This window comes from Penaeus monodon, chromosome 28 (genome assembly GCF_015228065.2).
Source record: "Penaeus monodon isolate SGIC_2016 chromosome 28, NSTDA_Pmon_1, whole genome shotgun sequence".
Classification (NCBI taxonomy): Eukaryota; Metazoa; Arthropoda; class Malacostraca; order Decapoda; family Penaeidae; genus Penaeus; species Penaeus monodon.
In genome coordinates this window covers 11,441,569-11,442,005 of record NC_051413.1, presented here as the reverse complement: position 1 = coordinate 11,442,005, position 437 = coordinate 11,441,569, and positions in this window count along the sequence as shown.

Below are 437 nucleotides of genomic sequence, written 5' to 3'. Positions count from 1 at the left end.
ATTGGAACACAGGTGATATCATACTCTAACAAGAAAGATATTTCACATCGGCCCGTTAGCTCAGTTGGTTAGAGCGCCGTGCTAATAACGCGGATGTCGAGGGTTCGATCCCCTTACGGGCCAGTAATATTTTGACCAATGGGGCAGGAAATGTCGAGTTATTTGCAATATGGACTGAAGTAGAAGTGAATTTAATGTGAATCTCATTTTCGGAAATCTATAGTATATTTCTTGGCATTTCCGTATGTAAAATAACTCTCAACACATTATCTGGAAAACTGAACCTTTCTGAACAGACATTGTAACTGAGAATCTTAGTTTTATTGTTTTGTTTTATATTGTTCTTTGATATCAACCCCGTCCAGCTGAGAACCACGACTACTATCTTCGGTATCTCTTATGACCCAGTGCATAGGATCTTATTATTCCTTTCAGAC